Source organism: Elgaria multicarinata, chromosome 3, assembly GCF_023053635.1.
Source record: "Elgaria multicarinata webbii isolate HBS135686 ecotype San Diego chromosome 3, rElgMul1.1.pri, whole genome shotgun sequence".
NCBI lineage: Eukaryota > Metazoa > Chordata > Lepidosauria > Squamata > Anguidae > Elgaria > Elgaria multicarinata.
This window is the reverse complement of record NC_086173.1, coordinates 52,375,533-52,399,292: the sequence shown is the minus strand read 5'-3', so window position 1 is coordinate 52,399,292 and position 23,760 is coordinate 52,375,533. Positions and strand designations below refer to the sequence as shown.

Here is a 23,760-nt window from a genome sequence, read left to right as displayed (position 1 = left end):
GAGCCCAATTAAGAATGATTCAGCGGATTCAAGAATATGAAATTTTTTAATTTGGCCTTCATAATTAATTCAGAAGATTGCTGAAAACGCAAATAATATTGTAAATTTTGTTCCTGGCAAAGGTCTCTTGCCTTGGTGAATTTCCTTCTTTGATCAGATACTGCTTTTGAGTAATCAGGATACACCATTATTTTTGCATTGGTTGGTCCCCACCGTAACTCTCCTTTTCGCTGAGCCATATGTAGAAGGAATTCCTTAGCTGAAGCACATAGAAACTGAATAATAACTGGCCCCTCTCTGGATCTACACATAGGACCTCCAGGCACATGGTAGGCTCAATCAATATCCAGTTGAAGATCCTCAGGGAGTGCTAACAGTTCACACAGGAACTTCCCCATAAAATCTGCCAGATGTGTCTGTGCAGACTGTTCAGGAACCCCAAGAACACACAGGTTACATCTCCGAGAATTATTTTCCAGCTGAAAAATTCTAGCAGATAACACACTATGTGATGCAGTAGTCACAGTTTCATGAACAGTCAGCCGATCCTCCAGCTTGTTGACTTTAGATTCCATCTGCAGAAGAGTCCATAGAGTCCACGGTCCCCTGTAGTGTATTTATGGAATCCCAAATCGACTGGAGCTGGTCCAGCTGATCCAAGTATGCCAATTGTTGATCCATATGGTCCAAGCGTGCCAGTTGTTTTGACTGTTGAGACAACTGTAGTGGTATGCTTTTCATTAAAGCACTCACGTTTTCTCCTTCATCTTCTGTCCGAAGAGTCTTGGTAGATTTAGCTGCAGGTGGTTCCAGGGGTGTGGGCGGCGTTCCTACGGCTTTCTTAGTTTTCAGTAGAGCCATCCTCACAGCCTCCCTCAGAATACAGCAGGTAATTATACAAAAAACGGAGACAAAATGAAGTCCATGCGGAAAAAACCCCAAACTAAATAGTTAGATAACAAGGCAGTCTAAAGCCTTTTATAAGCAGATAGTCGGGAGCGAAGCAGGAATGAACTGACTACTAGGGGTGGGCAGAGCAGGTCTGCTCCTCCCCGAAATTTGGGGCAGAGCTCTGATGAGGCGATTCCCCACCCCAATTTTCAGGGCAACTCTGTCTCTGCACACAGAGTTCTGATTACTCGTCAGAAAACCACTCTGTTTTCGGAGAACCGCGCTAGTATCATCAATGGGAACTGACAAAAATTAAAACCATCCCCTAACCACACCATGATTTCGGAGGTCCAACAGACCCCCAGATTTTTGGTGTGGAGTGTACACCCCTACTGACTGCGCTGCCATTTCCAACCGGAAGCTTTTGCCACTGCATTAGCATTAGCATTAGCATTAGCATGTACAAAAGACCCACAATTTGGGCAGGCATTCTCTCCATATTGGAAGAGAGAGGTTATAGCTGAGTGGCAAAGCACATGCTTTGAATGGATAACATCCCAGGTTCTGTTTCTGGAATCTCTAGCTGAAGCAGCCTTTCCCACCCTTGCAGCCCCAGGTGGTGTTGGACTACAATTCCCATCATCCCCAGCCAATGTTCAGGCACGATGGGGGCTATAGTCCAGACTCATCTGGGGTTCCATGGTTGGAAAAGGCTGGGCTAAAGGAGCTCAAATAGCAAGACTGGAAAATATTTCTCCTTGAGGAAACTGGAGACATTGCTAGTCAGGGAAAGATAAGACCGAGCTAGACGGACAGATCACTTCAAGAAGGATGCAGACAAGCTGGAGAAGGTTCAGAGGAGGGCAACGGGAATAATCAGGGGTCTGGAAACAAAGACCTATGAGGAGAGACTGAAAGAACTGGGCATGTTTAACCTCGAGAAGAAAAGACTGGCGGGAGACATGATAACACTCTTCAAGTACTTGAAAGGTTGCCACACAGAGGAGGGAGGATCTCTTCTCAATCATCCCAAAGTGCAGGACACAGACTAATGGGCTCAAGTTACAGGAAGTCAGATTTCGGCTGGACATCAGGAAAAACTTCCTGACTGTTAGAGTAGTACGACAATGGAACCAATCACCTAGGGAAATCATGGCCTCTCCCACATTAGAGGCCTTCAAGAGGCATCTAGACAGCCATCTGTCAGGGATGCCTTAAGGTGGATTCCTGCATTGAGCAGGGGGTTGGACTCAATGGCCTTATAGCCGCTTCCAATGCTACTATTCTACGATACTATGACTCCATGCCTGCCATTATATAAGCATAATATGAATGCCAGCAGGGCACTGGCCCAGAAATTTGGTTGCATGGCCCAAAAAATCTTATCCACCAATATTTCAGTAATTAAAGTGTATGCATATAAAACTTTGAGGGGTAAAATTCAACAGAAGCAGAGAGTGTTTGTGGTACTAACTGCAAGAAAGAAATCAGCAGGGAAAGAAAGGAGGAAAGCAGGAGGGAAGGAAAAGGCAGCATCTTTCTCCAGGGTATTGTGTTTCCTAGACAACAAACCCTTTAACCGCACAGAGGAACAAAGTGTCTTGAACGGTGCAGATTCTCACCACCACCAGCGTTTCCCTGAACACCATTCCTAATAAGTAATTAGGCAGCCTAAAAAACACAGTTACTTATTGTAACTGGAACACCCATCAAGGAAAAGGGGAAATAGCACTCCAGGAGGCAGGGCTGGAAAGCTGTCCTACCTGTACTAAACACACACACACACACACACACACCACATTCAGCAGATGGGCTTTTGATAGCAATGCTACCAGGTAGATTTTCCAAAATCGCTCTCACCATCTTGAATGAGTGCAAGCTGGCACCTCAGACTGTGAAGTCACAGAGAAGTTCTTGGAAATGGACGTCTCTGCTTAACAGAACAGAGCAGCCTTACTTTTGAAATAGTAAGAAAATCTTTTGGACAGTCTTTGGCAGTCGCCTTAACAGAACTACTGCCTAGATTTGCTGGCCCTTGGTACAAAGCCCAAATTCACTGCTGCAAGTGAATTACAATTGTTCCTAGCAAATACAACACAGGATAATCACTCCACGATACAAAACCATTCCACTTGCAAGTGGATAGATACTAACAAGCACATAAAGGGTGTGTGTGTGTGTTAGAAATATACGTCAAGCCTTTGTAACGTGCTCTTATTTGTGACTGAAGCTGGTGCATTATGCTGAAATGTTTCATGTTTAATTCTACACATTTATAAACTGGATGTGCTCTCATTTGTTATGGTTTAGAGTGCTGTGTCATGTGCATCACATCACCCACATATCAGTTTATTCAATGTATGTTAAATCCAGAAGAAGTAAATGACAATGGTATTTCTCAAGTGGCAATTACTCCAAATTTGGGGGGTGGGGGAGAGTTCAAGCTATTGATTAAAGGATGGAAGAGATGTCTGAGGAGTTTAAGCCATTTCATCTCACATTGTTTCCAGACCCCTGATTATTCCCGTTGCCCTCCTCTGAACCTTCTCCAGCTTGTCTGCATCCTTCTTGAAGTGATCTGTCCGTCTAGCTCGGTCTTATCTTTCCCTGACTAGCAATGTCTCCAGCTTCCTCAAGGAGAAATATTTTCCAATCTTGCTATTTGAGCTCTTTAGCCCAGCCTTTTCCAACCATGGAACCCCAGATGAGTCTGGACTATAGGCCCCATCGTGCCTGAACATTGGCTGGGGATGATGAGAATTGTCTGAAGTCTAAAACAAGGAGCAGAGCTCTGTCATGCTTCACATAGGTTCATGACTACGTGTCCCTGCCATATTGTCTGCATTACCTCAAATACTGTTGTGTGGGGCTGCCTCAAAACGTTATGCTGCCCGAGGCAGAGCAGCAAATAGCATGCCCCACGCCCCACCCACCATCACAAGTCAATGTATATCATACCTAGGGCCAATATTTTCCCCAGCGGTAAAAATCCAACAACCAATTAGGGTGCAATCTTATGTATACTTAGAAACAAGTCTTACAACTCCCACTGTTCCTTAGCCAGCATACCTGCCCTTTCATGACTCTCAACATCTGCTGCCAGAGACAGCTGCCTCACTCTGCCTAATGATAGGGCTGGCTTTGCACGGCTTTCATTTGTGTGCACACCAGCCAATTAAAAACATTAAAGCAGGGGAAAGTAATACATGAAACCGGGATGGGTCGATCAAGAGCAAATGGGATGGAGAATTGCAGGAGCCAGAAACAAGAGAGTAAGGAAGGCAAAGCTGCAGCCAATGGAGTTCGTACAACAGAAATGCTCAGAGGGAAACCCTGTGCAAGTAGGGAAACCTGTCCCAGTGCCTACTATTGGCAAGAGGAATTCATGCAGGAGTTTTCCAGACGGTATCTTATCAATGGTACCTTCTCAAACTGGGGGGTGGTAATCAGTGAGGTACCGCAGGGCTCAATCCTGGGCCCCGTGCTCTTCAACATTTTTTATTAATGATTTGGACGAGGAGGTGCAGAAAATGCTTATCAAATTTGCAGATGACACAAAATTGGGTGGGATAGCTAATACCCTGGGAGACAGAAATAAACTTCAAAGTGATCTTGATAGGCTGGAATGCTGGGCTGAAAACAACAGAATGAAATTTAATAGGAATAAATGCCAAGTTCTACATCTAGGAAATAGAAACCAAATGCACAGTTACAAGATGGGGGATACTTGGCTCAGCAATACTACAAATGAGAAGGATCTTGGAATTGTTGTAGATCACAAGCTGAATATGAGCCAACAGTGCGATATTGCTGCAAGAAAGGCAAATGCTATTTTGGGCTGCATTAATAGAAGTATAGCTTCCAAATCGCGTGAGGTACTGGTTCCTCTCTATTCGGCCCTGGTTAGGCCTCATCTAGAGTATTGCTTCCAGTTCTGGGCACCACACTTCAAGAAGGACGCAGACAAGCTGGAGTGTGTTCAGAGGAGGGCAACCAGGATGATCAGGGGTCTGGAAACAAAGCCCTATGAAGAGAGACTGAAAGAACTGGGCATGTTTAGCCTGAAGAAGAAAAGATTGAGGGGAGACATGATAGCATTCTTCAAATACTTAAAAGGTTGTCACACAGAGGAGGGCCAGGATCTCTTCTCGATCCTCCCAGAGTGCAGGACACGGAATAACGGGCTCAAGTTACAGGAAGCCAGATTCCAGCTGGACATCAGGAAAAACTTCCTGACTGTTAGAGCAGTACAATGGAATCAGTTACCTAGGGAGGTTGTGGGCTCTCCCACACTAGAGGCCTTCAAGAGGCAGCTGGACAACCATCTGTCAGGGATGCTTTAGGGTGGATTCCTGCACTGAGCAGTGGGCTGGACTCAATGGCCTTTTAGGCCCCTTCCAACTCTACTATTCTATGATTCTATGATTTGAAAGCCATGGGGACAGTGCAAATCTCTTGATACTCTACCTTCAGTGGAGATATAGCGCCACACACAGAACAGAAGAGAACAGTAAGAGCCACCTTAACAATGGCTTTTTTCTCAGGGGGTGCGGTGTTCCCTTGTTTCATAGGTGTTTGTGCACACATGTTCTGGAGTTCATGTGTTCAACCATAATGGGTGCTTCCAGACAAGGCATTTATGACACCATCTCCCTGCCTCACTCACAGAAGAATATAATGGAGGGTCCAGATGTCATCGTCTCCCACTTGTAACCTTCCTATGTTTTCCTACAACTTCTTCCATCTTTTTTCTTACCACAGAAAATCTATGAAGGAAAAAAAGATGAAACAGCTGCACCATGCCAAATCAGGAGAGCACAAACACCTATGAAACAAAAACAAACAAGCTGAAAATGGTAACAAAAATATAGCAGAGCTAATGGGTATTATTATTATTATTATTATTATTATTATTATTATTATTATTATTATTTGGAAGTAAGAATGTGCAAGGAATTTGCACAGCACATAATGCTCTTTTAAACTTCACAAATCCACACCATACAGATCAGCAGTTCAAACCGTCTTTTCCCAGAAGTATTGCAACATGAAGGGTTGTCACAGACAAAAAAAGCCTCCCTGCTCCGTTATTGGTAATTGATCACAATTACCTGGAACAGTAATATTAGTTAGGCGAATTTCATCTGGACCCCTGGAACAAGTGAGTAAGAACTGTGTTTCTGCCTAAAAAGCAGACGGAGCCTGAGAAAATACACAGTTCTAGACAGAACTGAATTCCCATTGCATCATTAAAAAAAAAAACTCGGTGAGGTTAAAATAGATGGGAGGAGCAGCAACAAAATAAGACTTGCAAACTATGTTGCACTATTTCTTTGCATATGTCAGAAGGGACTTTTTTTGCCAGTACTAGGTTGGTTTTGAAATATTCCGGGGGTGGGGGGTAGGGTGTTGATAGAAAATCGGGGAACCAGTACAGATAAACAGCTTGCCAAATTGAATTTCAAAGTTTTCTGGATGACCTCTTAAGATATTTACACTCATGTTCTGCAATATCTGGTTCTTAGCCAGGGCTGGATGCCAGGCAGTGCCACATCCAAGAAATTCTTATTCTCAGCCACTGTTGGCATGAACTGTGTGAATCGCAGAGCCTAAATGACAAATCTCAGGGCTCAGCAATAACGCAGCTGTACAGAGTGGGTCTCTTCCAACCCCAGCAATATATCACATTTTATTTCAACAACTCCTTAAAAATGTAGCCTTGACATTTTCGAGTACATTTTAAAACCACGCGGCATATAGTCATCAGTGGTGGTTTATCCTGAATTCTCAGAAAGAAAAGAGAATGCTAAAATGGAGCCAATTGCCCCCACCTCTCCTGCAACCTGCATCTCTGGTGGGAACAGCGGCAGCAACTCACTAAGGTGGTAAACCTTGATCTAGGCTGTATCATTTCAGGTTGCAAGGGAAGGCTCATGTGACTGGATGATCCTCCCTACAAAAAAATCGCAAGTCATCAAAAACTAGACTGCCAAGGAAGTTAAGCTAGACTTTTCTTATGTGAGGGGATATTTAAATTGTTATTAAATTGGGGGGGGGGAGTTATAAAGGAGCATTCAATCACATGAGCCCCTACTTGCAGACTATAGCTCACACACCAATTTACCATCTCAATGAGAGCTAGTAAGCCTAAAGTAAAGTTCTCTCTCCACCTAATGAAGAGATTAGGCTGAATGCAAAGGGCTGGTCAGTAATGTGGGGCAATGAAGAAGGCTAGACCACAAGGCATACAACGGAAAGGAAACAAGTGAGAAACCTGCCTGAGGTTAACACTTCGCAACTGGATGACAGGTGGGCAGATGGTGTGTTAGATGTCAAAGGATGGCAACTTTGGAGATTTGAAACCAGTTGGGTAGACTAAGGAAGGATCTACACAGCGTACTGAAGGCGCTTGCGTGCGCCTCCAGTGCGCCCCAAAAACGATTGTGTAGATCCTGCCCTGGAAGAGGCGGAGGAGGAGGAGGCTGGGGAATCCGGCCGTGTCCTTGCCGCCGCCGCCCACCTCCCCCCGGCTCTTTCACCGGCAGCACAATTAAGATCAATGCAGACATAACAACTAAGTATGGCTAAGGCAGGCTAGGACAGGGCAGGAGGAGCGCTTAATTCTGCAGATGGTTCTTGGTCTCTTACTAATAGTCAAGGTTAAGAACAGGCTACATTATGTCCATGTTGGTCCCACGTGTTGACAGCTTGTGTTTCCATGGACAAGTACAGATCCAAGTTGCAAGCTGCTTGGGTCAAATTATATACAGGGCCTTAGGGACATTGGCCCCCAATGTTGCAAATTTCATATCCATCCATCATCCACACATACACACACAGGCCATAGCTTTATCAGGACTCCTAGTACAAAGATGTTGTCAATTGTGTTCCCAACAACAGAATAAAGCTTGAAGCAACCTCTCAAGATGTGAGCATAATTTCACAGAAACTGCTACAGATAAACCCAAGTAATAACACATGTGCTTGGTCTCTAAACAGACTTGCCCCATATTTTGCAATAGCATAAAACGAGCTTTTACACTACAGTTGCCCCCCACCAACAAAAAAATAAACCCTGACAACACACACCATTGCCATAGTCTGAGATCACGAAAACATTTCTACAAGGAATCGAAATTGCCATGTCTCATACTGATCAATACCAAAGCGGGTCACTGAGCCATTATTAGCTAGCTTTATTATCTTTATTGGAATGTAGCCTCCACTGCTGTTAGTTCGTAGGACAGAAGAACTGCATCATTCACTGGCACATATGTCAGTTATCCAGACAGAGATACTCCACTACTGAAATTCCCCCATTCCTCGTGATCTCAAATTAAAACTCACACAGCTGCCAGTAACACACATATCCATTCGCGTACTGCAGAGCAATGCACCTGGTGCAGAGTTTGAGTCCATACGAATAGCAAAATATACCAGGGCGAGCTCTATAACTCTGTGGTAACTTGGCCAACTGTATCAATCTGCCTATTGGCAAGGAGCAAGGAGATGCAGATTAGCCATAGAACATTTAGCCAAACCTTCACCTATACCCACCCTCTGAATGGCAAGAAACTCAAGATTCCATTCCATTCTGTTCTATTCTATTTTTATTTCCATGCTGTCTGTTCTGTAGAATCTTTCTCCCTCCCACTGACCCCGCCGCTGCAGTGTCAGTGGTGGAGAAAAACATCCACTTGAAAACAAGCTAAATTTGCTATGTAGTTGCCAATGGTTTGTGAGCCATGGAGGACCAGAGTGTCGCTCAGCTATTCTGGGTCTCAGAGCTCTCTGCCACTCTCCAAGCCCAAGATTTGTCACTGTCCTTCTGCCTTTTCCTTGCAGTTCAAACTCCACCCAGTTTGAACAGCGAGGGCCGCCAGCACATGACACAAGACATACTGTGCTAGGGAGGATGGATTTCTGAAGAAAGGGAACAGAGATACACCAGTTCGTGTAGCCACATCCTCTTCTGACACTGCCTTCCCACCCTTCCCCGGCTAAAAACTCTCCACATCACTCAATGAAATCGTGACACACACCAATGAGGGAAGTGTTAGTCCCAAGGCTGACTGTAATTTGTATTCCTTCCCCCCTCTCTTCCCCTAGAAATGTCTTGCATCATCACCCAACAATTGCAACAGCCAAAAAACATCTCACTTTTTTAAAAAAGTGGGAGATTAACACCCTGGCAGCTGCATTCCCTCTTCAACTGAGAATAGGTAGCAGATATGCTATTCAAGGGTAACATGCCTGCTCAAATCAGGCTATGCACTGGTCTCAAGAGACCAATGACAAACAAGATCTAACATACGCAGCTAATAAAAGGATGTTACACATTCGTCCTGATATTCACAGACACAACATTCAGCCTGGCACTTACAATGGCAGGCCTAGAAACCATATTCCTCCACAATCCATGCAAACTAGACCAACTGTCCAAAAATCTACATGTGTGGGGCAAGTATAACAAAAGAGATGGAATGCAGAAGTTGAGAGGAATACTCCATAACTCTTCCTTCCAATGAGGATTCCATATAAATTAATTTCTCTGGAAAGATGCAGGTCAAGAAGCCAGAGAGACAGCATGAAGAGTATAGTTTAATTCCTAAATACCCACTCAAAACATGCTTCCACCTGAACTCAAGAGTCTATTTCTAGCAGCAAAAGCCAATCTGTCTCTGGATTTGTTCTCAATGGCTCTCTTTTGGAGCAATAAATCTAGGAGAAACTTTGTGAAATAAATGCTTTACTTTGGATTTATTCACCTATTGGTTCTTCTATTTCTCTCTCATCTCCCCATTTCTCCTTCTTTCAGCCACTGTATCATGGTCCACATTGAGACTCTCCACATCACTCAATGAAATCGTGACACACACCAATGAGGGAAGTGTTAGTCCCAAGGCTGACTGTAATTTGCATTCCTTGGGCTACATTCATTCTACCAAATTGGGCTACATTCATCCTACATACACACATCCTTGGGCTCAAACTCACATGGAGGAAGAAGCACATGAAACGTAGCCCATACATATCTGGTCTCATGCAATTGCCATCAATCCTGCAACAATAGTGGCTCCAAGAAGAGCTATTGTGATCATAGCAATTTTATTTTATTTTTATTTATTAATTATTGCATTTATAGCCCACCTTTTTTCCTCAAAGGAACCCAAGGCAGTGTACATAATCTATGACTGAGTGGGGACTAGAACCCGAATCTCCTGACTCCCAGTCCAACACTTTAGCCACAATGTGTGCAGAGCCACATTGGCGCTGCACACTGGCTCTATTCGCATACAGATCCAGGCACGTGTGTATCCCCCATTCACACACTGCTTCCTCTACACCAGCCTTCCCCAACCTGGTGTTCTCAGATGTGTCGAGCTACAATACTCATCAACTCCAGCCAGCATGGCAATGCTGGGCGGTGAAAGGTGGGAACTGTAGTCCCACACACCTAGTGGGCTCCAGGTTGCAGAAGGTTGCTCTACACAACTGTGAGCAAATGTGAGCCTAAGCACATTTGCTTGTAGAAAGTTCTGTAGCATCACTCCACCTCCCCCACCATCACCACCACAAGCAATGTAGTCATTATCAGGTGCCCTATCTTTCTAACATTCACATCCTGTAAGCTAAAAATAATTTATTATAAAAGGGCATTTCCAGCAGTACCAATGATTGTCATTGAGGGGTGAAGGTGCTCAAAAGCAGCTTTTCCAAATTCAGCATTTCAGAGCTAATCTCATGCTTTTGCCATGAGAGCTAAGAAGCTTGTCTATGAAACTTGATTTGCTACCAATAAAGTTTTTTACAGTTTCTGGAGTTTTGTGTTACCTTGCATTAATTTGTTTGTGCCAAAAGATGAGCACAGGGCATTAACAACAAACCACTCATGAATAGAACGCATGGGTGGATGTTGCATTTTGAACTGTGGGTTGTTTAAACCATGGCTTGTCATTACAGCCTAACCCAGAACTGTGGGTTTTTTCGCCAGGCTACAGAAGAAGCCGCCAAGAGCAGTCAGAACTCCCAGCCTCTTTACCAGCCAGTGCTGCAAAGGCATCTGGGATACAAGGAGTGAGCAAGAGAAGGAGAAGTGGGGGAAAAAACAACCCAGGGATTGAGAAAACAAACTGTAGTTTGTTCAGTCGTCTGCCAGATAAATCCTGGGTAGTACAACAAACAACGGTTTAAATAAACCATGGGTTAATGTTACATGCAAACCAGGCCTACCAGACGCTTCTCCTTGCAGTCCATGGTTGCTCAATGCATAGCGCATACCCAGAAGCACGCCAGTACCACTCCACGAGAGGTCCTCCTCAAGATAACGTATGAACTTCAGTTAGTGTACTTTAGTGACACCATCTGTGGAAACAAAAGGGGATAGAAGTTACATCACACACTTTAAGGAAAGTGCTTTGGAGCATCAAAGATTACAACAGATCTATGCAAGTGAGAAAACAGAAGATGATTCCAGTTGTGCCCAAAAAAATTGTTTAAATTTTTTTTGCAAGTCTTCCACCCCACCACTAAAGAGGGCTCATCAGTCTAACTGCTGAAAAAAACAGCAACATGGGCAGAATGAAATTTCATGTAGGGCAGCACATGATTAATATCTCGCCACTTGACACATCTAGGAGACCTGCCCAGCAAAGCCCCTAAGCGAGAACCCTTGATTTCATCAGGTGATGCAAAGATGGCAGGAAATACTATTACTCTTGGAGATGAGGAAATTAAAAAAGAACAAAAAACAGGTCAACTTGTGTTTATGCTTGTGGGATCTTGGGAGGGCAATGGCTTAGGTTTATGTGTGTGGGTAGTAGGAGAATAATTATTTATGTTGAAAGTGAAACAAAAAGGGAATGTTTTCACTACTGTTAAGAATTTGTTAGGAGAAAAAACATGGGAACAATGTGCATAAAAAGTGGGAATTTATGATTATTATTTAAAAAAAATCTTTTTAAAGTTGTTTAAGAAAATGTAGTATTCTTATGTTGAAAAGCCCCTTAAAACTTTGTTAAAAAGAATGAAGGTGTTGACCTCAAGATACTACTCTTATGGTTTATTAGGAGGTAATCCCTCCAAAACGCACAGAGCATAATAAATTTTCTTTTTGTCCTAAGCACCGGAGTTTGCCTCCTCCTTCGTCATTGGCTCAAATGCCAGCCAAGAAGAGTATGATAGAACTGACTGTCACTAAAGGCCATTTGTCTCGATATTTTTTTATCTCTAATCAGGTCTCTGCCCAGATAATCTCTGATGGGGCCTATAGTAATGGCTCTTCCATTAAAAGAGTCTAGCTGGCAAGTTGCTTCTCCCAACTCGCATTTTTTGACCTGTGGGTTAAATTCCAATCATAGTCTGCGCCTGAAATGCAGATTGGCTAGAGGTTAAGAGTCCGACTTGATTGGAAACAAAGAGTGTTGAGAAGTATGTCAGTGAGAATAAAGAAGAATTATTTTAAAATTTTGTGGAGGTGGTACCTAACCCCGATAAGATTGAATAAGATAAATGATCAGCATTCAGCAAATTGTTGGAGAGGATGTGGGGAAAAAGGAACGTATTTACATATGTGGTGGGAATGCAAATATGTACAAAGATTATGGAAGATGGTGTTTTTAGAAATTGAAGAAATAGTGGGAATGAAAATAGAACAAACACCAAAGATTGCATTACTGTCACTATTTGAAGATTTAAAATGTGGAAAAGAAACTAAAGAGTTGATATCGAGTTTGCTGACTGCAGCACGATTGATGGTAGCTAGGAACTGGAAGATTCAAGGGGAATATTTTATTGAAGAATGGTATAAAGAAGTATGGGATATAGCTATTAATGATAAACTGACTTGTAATATTAAGTGGAGGAAAGGCATAACTAAAATAAATGAGTTTGAAGGAATCTGGAAACAGTTCCTAATATTTGTGTTTACTAAGGGAAGTGGGAAACCGCCAGTAGAAGAAACGATAAGATTTTGGAATCAGGAATAGATCCCGAGGTGGGGGGTGCACTTTTGTGTTAAGAAGGATTATGTTGTAGTATGAAAATTTATAGATAAAAACTATTCAACTTATATGTACTCAACGTTTATTCAATATGTATGTAGCAGATGTTTGATGTTTCTTTTTTTTATTACTGTAATGTTGTATGTTTAATTCATGTAGAAAATAAAAATATTAACAACAACAAAAAAGAGTCCGACTTGGATCTTTTGACAGATAGTAAAGTCAGGATTAGAACCTAATCAATCTACAAGAAGGATGGATTTTTTAAAATTGTTTTTGAGTAACCGGACAGGTCTATATTTCCATATTCAAGGCAGGCCCAAATTTAACTACAGACTGTTCCCTCTGCATAGCTACAACCCAAATAGACAATCCTTTTACTTATAAATATATTAAGTCCTTGGGTGGGGGGTGGGGGGATTGGCTAACCAGCCAGGCAACTTTAAAAAAATGAAGAAACAATATAGAAACATCCTATCCATGCTAATACATACCATTAAAACCTGCAATATGCAATACATCCTCAACTAGGAAACCTGATACTATCGATATCATTGTCACTGGCTGGGAAAAGCTGCAAGCCAGAAGCATGAAGGAGTCAACACTAACGTCATGAGTTATTCATGAACTCAAGCACTGATTTGCTCTTGAAAGTAGGATGAACCATGAGGGCAGTGGGTGGGGAATGCAAGCCATGATTTATCTTGGTCAGGGAGCAAGGTGCATAATCCTTTGCAGAAATAAACGACACAAAAGCAGGATAAATTACACATAATAAACAAATAGGGGTGTGGAAACTGACATATATAATTTATTAAAGGTTTAGAATTTAGTTGTTCATGTTGTTGTTGTTGTTATTATTATTATTATTATTATTATTATTATTATTTGCATAGACAGAATCAACCATATTCAGCCCCATCTTGTTATAAGAAGGGAATCTTCAAGCATCTCGTAGCAAACCCATTTAGATATAAGCCTTCAATCTAGCACACCCTCAGACTTTGTCTTCAGTTTGAACTGTGCCCCCCAATTTCCATTCTGTGATCCTAGCAGATGAGAATGCACAGCGGAAAGGATTCTCACTAGCTTAGCTTGCCCAATCAACGCAGTTAGGGAATAGAATGCAACGAGAGGATCAGGAGGTGTTCTTGAAGCACAGCCAACGAAGGCGGCAGCAGCCAGAAGCGAAGGCGTTTTATGCTTTAGAACAAGCCTGGCTGAACAAGTTCATGCTCTTCCTTGAACTCCGAGATACCTGTAGCAGAATGGAAAGAAGAGCAGCACTGTATGTTTTTAAAAGAAGAAAACTGGAAAACACCATGGCTGCTCTGTGAAACAGCTAACACTGGAAACTCATAGTTTAAAAAAACAAATCCAAAATTCACACTTGGGCAATTTCTTTATTGGGACCAATCAATATGCCACGAAAGAATGTGCAAGCTTTTGCTGTCTCCAGAACTCTTCGTCATGCTAGGTGGTACAAAAAGCAGGGGATGGTGGAAGAAAAAGAAATGTCCCAAAATTTGGTAGGATGTTGTCACCATGAGGTCTGCAGTTTAGATAGACCCAGTCTTAAAATGGAGACTTGAAGTCTGAATTAATTTGTCAGTGATAGGTGCTGCGTAAATAGCATTACACCTAGGAATGCATTTGGGGACACGTTCCTGAGTGTTTTGCACAAGGCTAGAGGTAGATCAGAGTTACAGCCAGCTTTTGTGTTTTCAGAAATGGAGGACAGCCATTGCTTCTCCACCCCAAAATACTTTGCTCAGTATAACCTGAAAGCTGCAACACCTACCACTGGCTAATTCAATCAGACTGTAAATCTCCATTTTGAGATTGGGGTTGTTTTTGCAACAACAACAAAAGCTGCAAATGTCTGCAGCAAAACCAGAACACAATGGAGATCCAACACCATCTGAGCTGTTAGCAGGGGTGGCTCAGTTCTGTGCCACTTGACCCAGCACTGAGCGAGAAGGTCAGGAGGCAAGACAGCTGTGCAGGACAGGAACACGGCTTGCACTGCGGTGAGACATTCTGTCTCTGGCAGCAAACTGAAATGCCATTTTGAAAGCAAGTCGTGCTTTCTGATCATGCACATAAGATCTGAAACTTGATTTTCAACATTCAAAGTAGAGAACAACCAGGCCTGGAGACCCCCAGCCCACCCTATTTATTAGAAAACCAGTGTCAGCCCTACTTCACATAGCCTAAAGTTACCCAGCAGCCACTAGTTAAGTAAGCTTTCCCCAACCTAGTGCCCTCCAGATGTGTTAGACTATAACTCCCAACATGCTGGCTGGGGAATGCTGGGAGTTGTAGTCCATCACATCTGGAGGCCCCCAGGTTGGGGAAAGCCGGGTTCAGAAATACAAGTGGACCACATAAATCCCTTCAGCACTTGCCTATGCTCAGATATCTTGCTTTGTTCAGCTAGGGGTGAGTTTTACCTGAGTGCATATTTCAGTCTCTCTTCAAAGGACTTTGCTTCCAGACCCCTGATCATCCTTGTTTCCCCCCTCTGAACCCCCTCCAGCTTGTCTGCATCCTTCCTGAAGTGTGGTGCCCAGAACTGGACACAATACTCAAGATAAGGCCTAACCAGTGCCAAGTGGAGGAGAACCAGTACTTCACACGATTTGGAAGCTATACTTCTATTAATGCATCCCAAAATAGCATTTGCTTTTTTGCAGCCACATCACATTATTGGCTCATATTCAGCTTGTGAACTACAACAATTCCAAGATCCTTCTCGCTTGTAGTATTGCTGAGCCAAGTGTCCCCCATCTTGTAACTGTGTATTTGGTTTCTTTTTCTGAGGTACAGAACTTGGCATTTATCCCTATTAAATTTCATTCTGTTGTTTTCAGCCCAGTGCTCCAGCCTATAAAGATCACTTTGAAGTTTGCTTCTGTCTTCCAGGGCATTAGCTATCCCACCCAATTCTGCGTCATCTGCCACTTTGATATGCATTCTCTGCACCTCCTTGTCCAAGTCATTAATAAAAATGTTGAAGAGCACTCATGCCTTGCCTGAGCCTGTGCACTCTACAGCTCTGATATCCTTACTGCTAAAAGGCATCAACTTGATTAGTGTGCTTGACTACTCACGTGGGGTCAATTTGTGGCCCCATTCAGAAGACACCTTAAACCATGGCTTTAACCATGGTGGTTAAGCCAGAAAGTCAGGCTGTGCTCAGAAGACACCTTAAACCATGGCTTTAACCATGATGAATAAAGCAAAAAGTCTTATTCACTTTTTGTTTAAGTGAATAAGTGACACCATGGTTTAAGGTGTCTTCTGAACATGGTCTGGATTTCTGGATTAACCATCATGGTTAAAGCCATGGTTTAAGGTGTCTTCTGAATGGGCCCTGTGTGTCAAAAATACACTTCTGGCCCCAAAATCACTGTCTAGAGAACAGAGCGTCCCCCACCCCCAAGAATATAGAAGCTGGTCATCACACACTAAATAACTCTTCAAAGTGAAACAACTGTACATGGAAGAAAATAGCCTGAGAGCCAGGTGGAAAAGAGAGTCATTGGAATTGGGGGAATAAACAAAGGCAGTATGGAAGAAATACGATGGAGAAAATGCAGCAGTTGGATTCAGCCCAACCATGACAGCAGGCGGCAGGCCAATTTGCATTACAATTCCACATAAACAGTAGCCACTTTTTAATTTATGTTCAGATGGCACCGTTCAATAAGCAGACACGTTTTTGAGTGGTTTGTCACAAGCATATACTATACTTTAGCATGTCACAATTCAATCCGTATCAGGAAGGTTTGTAATTACTTGCATGCATGCCTCACTGTTCATTAAAGATTTCAACATGCTGTAGAAAGACCAATTAAGACTTGCTCAGATAGTTTAAAATAAACTTAAAGGCCATCCAATATATGAGATCCATTGCTACAGAAATACCAGTTTCTAGAACAGCTGCAAGGATTTTTTTTTTACAAAATCATGTACTTGCTGCACAATTATAAAAGAAATGAAAAATATGCTACAGAAACAAGTAGCCTGCAAAAGAGGATAACTTTTCTATTTTCTCTTCTAAAACTCACTATTTATTTCAAATTCGTATAGACAGAACTTTACAGAGGATACACACATCTTGTTCCTAACATGAGGATTTAAATATAGTGTATCTGCATAAAGAAGGGGAAGGCACACATGTACATGCACAGACCTAAACAAATTCCCAATTGTTTGCACAAACCAGCAAAAGTTAACAACAAAGTTCCATGGGGGGAAATATGGGAATTTTATCATGATTAACAGCCTGAACCTAAACATCTCTACTTCCTGATAAGTCCCACTGCCTAGAATTGAAGCATAACAGTGCAATTCTAAGCATGCTTACTCAGAAGTAAGACGTGCATGGGATTAGTAGGGAAGCTGTAGGCCTACTTGAGAATAAATATCACTGAACACAGTGGGACTTAGAGCTTTATCACACCAGCGTTATACTGTGCAATTACTGTGAATTGCATGCAAAGGACTCCGAAGTTTTCCATCTTATAATCTGCTTTTATTGTGAAGTACTCTGAAGTTTTCCAGTTCATAATCTGCTTTGACTGTGAAGTACTATAAAGGGGAAAGGACCGAGCTATTTTGCTAGTAGCTTTCGAGCGAATCATTTGTTGTTTTCCGAGAGGCCACTGAGGCGCAGGAGCAGGATTTGATATGTTTAAAGAAAAATTAAATAAATGCTTACATCTGTGTAAGCTTTAAGGATAAAGACATCAAAATTGGCACAGTAATAGATATTAAGGAGAGCTTTAAGCATACCAAATTTGAATCGGATTGGATCATCCATTGATTTTTAATGATTTTTTTTACATTTCCCCCCCTTAAACCCTTTGCAAAGGATCTTAGGAGTGCTGCCACCCGGGGTGTGATTTAGCAACAACAACAACAATGCCATCTTAGTGCTGTAGGGGATAATTCGATGGAAACAGGTACGTGGGATGAAGCTATTAGATTCCCTCTGTATATCATTCCTTCTATTACTTTCAATGGGAGTTAGGGGCTGCCTTGATGCCTCCAGTTTACCCCTGCTTTAGAAATAAAAAACACTTTTGCTGCTGGGGGTGGCATCAGGAGGCAGCTTGGGCTTTCCAGCAACCATTTGGCTCACTGGGCCCACCCACTCCTCCAGCTTTCTGCAACCAATGGGAGGTCACCTTCCACCCTGGCACGTCCCTGGCTCAGCACCGGAGGGAGGATAGATGGCACAACAGCTGTGTTGACCTCACTCTGGTGGGAAAAGTTGGGCTAAATCCCTGACTTTTTTGCTGCATATCTTCGTCTCTTTGCCCCCCAGTGGCTGCATCATATAATCAACACAGCGCTGATTCGCAGCCACCACAGGTCAAAGACGCCATTTAGACAGGCCCTTAGGCACAACATTGTTTTGGATTGTACCCAATTCTAGACCTCAAACTAAGGCTAGTGAACTGCTGAGTCCAACAGCAGCTGTCTCTGTACTTTACTCCAGGCTACCTGCGGGATTGCCTTCTCCCATACAATCCGCCCCGCACACTCAGGTCCTCTGGGAAGAATTTACTTCAGTCAGCAAAGACTAGGTTGACAACCATTACCCAGAGGACCTTCTCTTCTGCTGCTCCCAGACTGTGGAATAGCCTGCCGGAGGAGACTTGTCAGCTTGACAATCTTCTAGCGTTCAAGAAAGCTATCAAGGGTGATCTCTTCCAGCAGGCCTATCCAGTAGAATTTTAGGATACTTTTAATATGCTTTTAGGATGTTTTTAACAGTGTATGCTATGTTTTTAATTAGTATTTTATGTATTTTATGCTTGCTGTTGTTCCCCGCCTCAATGCAATCGGAGAAGCAGGTAAGAAATAAATAATAATAATAATAATAATAATAATAATAATAATAATTCCTTGGTAGGGTCAAATCAGATCAAAGGAAAAGGCAGGAATCAGTATCATGTTGAGCCATGTTATTCTTTAAGATAATCCAAACAGGAACCTTGAAGAAGCCAAAATTTACCATTTGAAAACAGGTGATATCCCATTAGCCAGCAAGGAGGTGAAAAGGAGGCAAACCTAGTGCCACTGGTTGCAGATGGGATGGTACTCCACTTCCTATCCCAGCTAGCTCAGAAATATAAAATATGCTGCAAGATACACAGAGCATCTCCTTAGGAAGGCCCACTGTACCCACTGCGATGAACTAGGGATCTGAGAAGCATTTGCACACAAAACATCTCATACAGTTCTAAGCATGCTGATTAGACAAAAGCAGATCCAGTAATCTGACAAATGGATGAGACTGGCCAATTATATTCACAAGCACTTCAATTCAAGCAAGTTCAACAACTACTAAGGAATAAGCAATAGTATATTTGCCTACTAATGGCCATTTAAGGATGTATGTGTGGAGTTTTGTTTTTTTAAAACTGAATCAATACTTCTACTGCAGAACTAAGTTGTGCCAAGGATGCAGGGTGTCAGTTAGCACATGGGCAGCATTTTCCCCACTCACACAGATGGAGAACAGCAAGTAATTGAAGCCAGAATTTTGCTAAAGGCTATAAGAGGAGTTAATCCACTATCCTTGCAGCACTGACTGTCAGTCCTCCTTGAAAGGAAAAACAGTATGTTGACTTTCTGGATAATGCAACTCACAGCCAATCTTCATGGAAAAAAAACCCTTGACAATTCTCAGTTATGTTAACAGGCAGTTCCATTGTACAACTGCATGGAGAACTTCCAGCCATCTACAGCAGCCTTCCCGCAAGAAGTTTTAGACTACAACTTCCAACGTTCCTTACTATTGGCCATGCTGCCTGGGACTGATGGGAATTTGAGTCCAAAATATCTGGAGGGCATCAGATTGGGGACTGCTAAGATAAAGTCCCAAACTTGAATTGTGGGTTGTCATTATGTGCAAACCCGGCACTATGATTTAACTCTGGGCTTGTTAACCACAAACAACCCAGGAAGAATGCCCATGTTTGTTGTTGGGTTGTTAACTCTGGGGCTGTTCATGCTTAATCATAATTCAAAGTTTGCACAAAATGACAACCCACAATTCAACCCATACTCAACCCGTACTTTGTGTTGTTGTTACATGTGAACCAGGAGTTAAACTACTTAGAGTTAACTAAACTATTGCCCATGGTTTGGACATCACCAAACAATTAGGATTGTTAATTGACCTGATTCACACATAATGACTGATGGATTGTCAGGAATGTGCAGGTGCGCTGCCTGCAGCAGGCCCACATCTTCCTCTTTACAGGACAATCCACAATTAGCTCCTTTGTAGGTTATGAAGCTTGACATGTGAACCCGGAGCACTGGGATGCTTAAGAGCCAACCAACCCAGAGGTTAACCTATGGTTTCCAGGTTTGGGTGACATGAAACAACCGAAGAACAGGGTGCTTCTGAGTTGTTAGTTGAAAACTGAAACGGCTCATGTGCTCTGCTCATCACCTCAGTTCCTGGATTAAACAACCCAGGAACTGCTGTTGCAGAAGCACTAATCAATCAAATTAAACAATTCACTAACTGCAAATTTAAATTGGAAAACTAAGCTGAATAGTGGGGGGTGGATAGTGTTTTACTACTTATGACATTGTTCTGGGCAGCTGATTCAGCTAATATATTAAAGGCAAATTTTAGGAAACCAGTTTTCTGTGTTATTTAGTCAAAAGGAAGTTAACTAAATATGCTCAGGAGATGCTCCAATATTTATCAGGAACTATTCAGTGGTTATCAACAGGTCTGTTCTTCCATTTAATAAGAAAGCTTTTTAAAACCAGCTGACAGCCAGAGTAAACTAGCACCAAGTGCCTCGCTAGGTGCATCCTTGCGCCATACAGTATATATCTTCCTGCAAAATACCAACCAAATGTGCGAAAGAGCACAGAAGCATGAGCAGAGAACATCTTTTCTAGACGTTCCAAATGTCAAAAGCACCGCTGGCACTCGCTACGATAAGACTGTTAACATGGTAATATGGGTGACTATCTGCTATGATTCCTAACCTTCGTCCTCGGCTTTGCTCTTAATAATATTGTGATGTAACAGATTGGCCAGAGCGCAGAACTTAGAGACTCCTGAAGCCGTGTCAGGCCTTTACCGGCAGGAAGAACGGTGCACGAGGGTGGGAGGAAGGCTCAGCAATGCTGCAATGCCAGCGCTGTCTGACCACACTGACACTGTGCAGACAGACGAGCAACGCCTTGTCAGCAAGGATTTCTCAGCGAGGAAGGCAGAGGGAGGCGCATGAGTTGCAAGATTTGCAAGCTTCTGCAGCGGCGAGAGACTGCGTAGCGCGGAAACTTCTTTCTGCAAGGCGCATTCCACTCCTGAGCGGTCTCACCGCCTGAGCCAGACACCCCACTTATAGGGAAATGCTCAGCCCTATAGATTTGGCCAACAGTTTACATAACTTGGGAAGGAGAAACATTTAGAAAAGAGCAGCAAGGCACCCGCCCTCACCTAAAAACAACAGCTTCTACAGCTTTGCAATGCTTCCTGATCTTTTACGTCTCATTAAGTGTCACAAGAGCGCTATTCAAAACGAGGAGCGATCGGGATATGGTGAGAACCTGTTTCAAAGAACGAGGCAAAAATCAATGCCGTGGAGTAATAATACCTCTCTCTTTTCCACCCTTACTATAGGGATCGGTAGGTCACTTACCAGACTTATCCTGCTGTCTCCTTCCTTTCGTCTCTGGGGATACAGGCAGATCCTGGGGCCTTCCCCCGCTAACTCGAGGATGCCCCGAGACAACCCTTCACTCCATCTCCCCAAACACCTCTAGACCCGCCATCCTTGCTACTGGCAAATTACCCGCTTTACTCCAGAGTATCATAAGTGTGACTTCAGGTACAGTTAAATGAGCTTGGATTGGATTGGCTGCGTTCTCCATAGATTTTAGTGCTTTCGCTGTGGTAGGTTAGAGCAGGGCAAAGAGTGACGCTTTACTTCCGCCCTTCTTTCCAATCTATCTGTGGACTGCAAATGCTCTAGCCTCCAGCGGCTTGTTTAGGGACTGAAACAGGAGCTGTTTGTTGATCATTGAAACCAGGGGTTTCCTTAGGGGTAGATCTCACATGATCTGTTCTAAGCCCTGGCAGGCTGCTGCTTCCCTGCTGAGATCATTGCAAAAACTTTGCCTGTTATAGAGAGTGTATTTTTAGCGCACGGATCCTCTTCTAACCAGTTTGACGTTCTATTATTATTTGTATTTGGTTCTGGCATCTATATTTATATTAGCGAAAATTTATATTCGTACATAGGAAGTTATGTAGCAGAGAAAATGTATCATATTACTAGCCGCTCATAATCAAATTTAAGAACTGTCATTGTGTTGAAGTTTGAAAGTTAATTCTAAGGGAGTAGAATTGTGGAACATTTTCTTTGCTCAGTACTGGCAGCAATTTTGTGACTCTTCCCCAAATTAAATTTGCTCACTGGCAAATATAGAGAATTGTTTTGCAGTTTCTTCCATCTCCTTTTCAATAGATTATTAAAAATAATACTGACAAACATGTTTTCAGAGATGGGAATATACTCAGCCTTTGATTCATAGCATCACAGAAGGTTGATGTTGAAGTATCTTGAGGCCATGTAGCCCAACCCCCTGCAACATTTACAACGCCATCCTATTCATATTTGTTCAGAAATAAATCCCATTGAGTTAAATGCAATTTCTTTTGGATTCTGTTCAGTATATTTTTATGCTTCTAAGAAATTACCCCATACTTTCCAGATTATAGAATTGCAAATGAAAATACAACATATACTCTACGTTATAGAGGCAAACAACAAGTGTATGCAAAGTGCTATTGATTGCTTACAGGGCAAATAATGATTTAGTGAATATTAATCTGGTTGGCTTCAACCAGGGATGGGAAATTTATGGCCCTTGAAATGTTGTTGGACTGTAGTTCCTATCATCCTTCACCATTGACTATGCTGGCTGGGGCTGATGGGAGTTGCAGTCCAACATCTGGAGGCACACACATGTTCTCTACCACCAGCTTAAGCAAATGCATCATGCCACCCACTACAAAGGAAGGTGTGTGTCATCATAGCTCAGCGGTAGATTAAATTATTTGCATGCAGAAAGTCCTAGGTTCAATCCCTGGCATCTCCAGGTAGGACTGGGAATGTCCCTGCCAAACCCCATGGAACTGCTATAGTCAGAATAAAGACAATGCTGTGCTAGATGGATGAATGGTCTGACTTGGTATATAAGGCAGCTTCCTATGTTCCACAAGGAAGGCCTACCCCATGACCAGCAGCATTGACTAGGATTGCCTAACTACTCACTCCAGGTAGGGTCTTCCACCCTTGCAGGCTTCACAACAGACAGTTACCCAACAGGTGATAGCATCCCTACCATGGAACTGGAGCAAGCACACCTACCACCCTGCTTTTGTTGACCCCCTGCATGTGAGACTTGAGCTGTTCCACTAGGCTAGGGCTTCTCCTGTGGCCACTGTTCTCTTGGCATGTATGACTCAGGTTGGGAGAAAATACATGCCCCATGATTTTTCCATTTCTTTGCTGCTGTGTCTGAGTGAGAAGGGAGGGAACTGCCTTGTGGTGTTAGCAATGCAGGTTCAAATCCTGGGAACTTCCCCTCTTTTGCGTCTTATATTACTTTCCTCCCAAAGTGCACATAGGGCCATATTCCCCCTGTGAGGCTCACATCCACATCTCCAGTTTCCCAACTCCATGCCCTACGCCATGGGTAGTGAACCTCAGGGCCAGGGCCTGAATCCAGCCACACCGCTTTCCCTCAACCACTGATTGTTTGGTGGTTTCCTAGCTTTTATGCAGTTTTTTCCCCATTCTAAAAAGTTGGA

At 42.9% G+C, this 23,760-nt stretch overlaps 1 protein-coding gene across 1 annotated transcript in view; it reads right to left on the bottom strand.

Moving 5' to 3' along the window:
* Window positions 1–21,765, bottom strand: part of TMEM94 (transmembrane protein 94) — a 92,177-nt gene extending 70,412 nt beyond the window's left edge. The window contains exons 1-2 of the mRNA XM_063120281.1: window positions 21,584–21,765; window positions 11,125–11,256 (exon numbers count right to left, since the gene is read on the bottom strand). The gene's annotated coding sequence lies outside the window, so the exon portion shown is untranslated. The remainder of the gene's footprint in view (window positions 1–11,124; window positions 11,257–21,583) is intronic.
* Between the last annotated feature and the right edge of the window lie 1,995 nt (window positions 21,766–23,760).